Raw genomic sequence first — 1,686 nt, forward strand, 5'->3', positions numbered from 1 at the left:
ATCAGCTTGGTGGAGAGGCAACCGCAGACTCCCACATATTATATCAGGTATTTGAGATCTAGTCTGAGAAAGGAACTCTGCGATCGTTGCCAGACTTTAAACAAGCAGCTTAGAGAGACGGGGAGGCAGCAGTGATCGTGGTGAACCTGTTGTCACGTTACTTCTTGGTCTCTCTGGAGTTCGTCTTGGGTTGGTTTGTTTATTCCTCGTAATCTCGAGACAGTTTTCCATGGAGTTTCCAGCAAACCAGAGTAAATACATCTGTTAAAATGCAAATATGATGAGTTAGGACTGTTCAATAAAAAAAATAAAAAAAAAACTTCCTCCACTACTCCCCCTATGTTTTGGTGCATTTATAAGCTTTCCAGGGAATGCTGCCCAGAAACATCCTCAGAGTTTGATGCTGAGTGATCAATTGATGATAATTGTTATTACTGATTTGTAAAAAGAGCAAAAATCTATCTATCCAAATGGTATACTTCATTTTCTCTGCAGGGAAGATTTATCTTGGACAACATCTGCTAAACAAGGGGGTGATAAAAAAAAAACAAAAATAATGTTATGAGAATTAAATAGCACTAACTGATTATATTTGCCTTTTGCAGATTTATTTTCTCCGGTTTGCTGGAAACTCCATGGAAATCGGTCACAAGATTACGAGAAGGAAGGTGGAAATAAACAAACTAGCACAAGGCAAACTCCAGAGAAACCAAGAAGTAACGTTTTAGTTCATCGAGTGAGGAGTCAAAACGGACTACAAATGATTCGCTCAGATAAATCTGCTGATTTATAAGTTGCAGAAAATATGATACACCTGTATAGGCAAATAAAGAACATTTTAATGTCTAAACAATGTTATGGGAACGCGAGATTTCCCAATATAGGTAACATTTTTCATTAAACGTGGGAATGACGGCTATATTTCTGTCAAGGAAGCATGACATGCGTTAATAACATGTAGAAGCAGGGGGAAGGAGGCCTGAAAGCATGTAGATGGAAAGATGAAAAGGCTGCAGGGGTGGCGAAAGAAGAACATTAAAAACATTGGGAAGAGAGAATTACAGTGGCAGAGAACAAGGTCTTCCAGGGAGTGCTCTATGAGCTCAGCTAAAGAACAAAGGGAGAGGTCTATTGAAGGCCTCTGCTGATAGTGCTCAGGATGAGTGTCCGACACGCGGTCGTAAATCCCAAATCCCACATACTGCGAGCCGGGGCCAGGGTCAGGCAAAGAAAGCACAAAAGAGGCGAGCCGAGAAGCGATGGGAGGTAAACGATGATACGGAAAAGTAAACTGAGACGTAAGCCTTCTCAAGGCTAAGTCTGAATCACTGAAACCAGATGGGACAGAAATTCTTTCCCGCTGAGTTGCCTGAGCCGCGGCGTTGCATGTTCTGCGTGCTCAGACGTGGCAACGTGGGAAACTGCCACGATCAAATTAAAATTCCCATCTCTGGCTGTCGCTGTTGCCTGACAGGGATTCTTCACATTCAGTTTGCTGTTGGTCCAAATGCAAAAAAAATGGCTCATTACTGGCTTCAACTGTAGAGACCTGAGAAATAAAAAATGTGGTGACGTGAATCAGTCTCATGAGAGAAACACAAGTCATTAATGAATGCATGTTGAATTCAACTCATGTTTTACTATATTGTTTCTAGGCATCTTCCTCTTTTATGTTTCTATTGCCCC

This window comes from Poecilia latipinna, unplaced genomic scaffold (assembly GCF_001443285.1).
Source record: "Poecilia latipinna isolate Pla-1442-1.1 unplaced genomic scaffold, P_latipinna-1.0 Scaffold141, whole genome shotgun sequence".
NCBI lineage: Eukaryota > Metazoa > Chordata > Actinopteri > Cyprinodontiformes > Poeciliidae > Poecilia > Poecilia latipinna.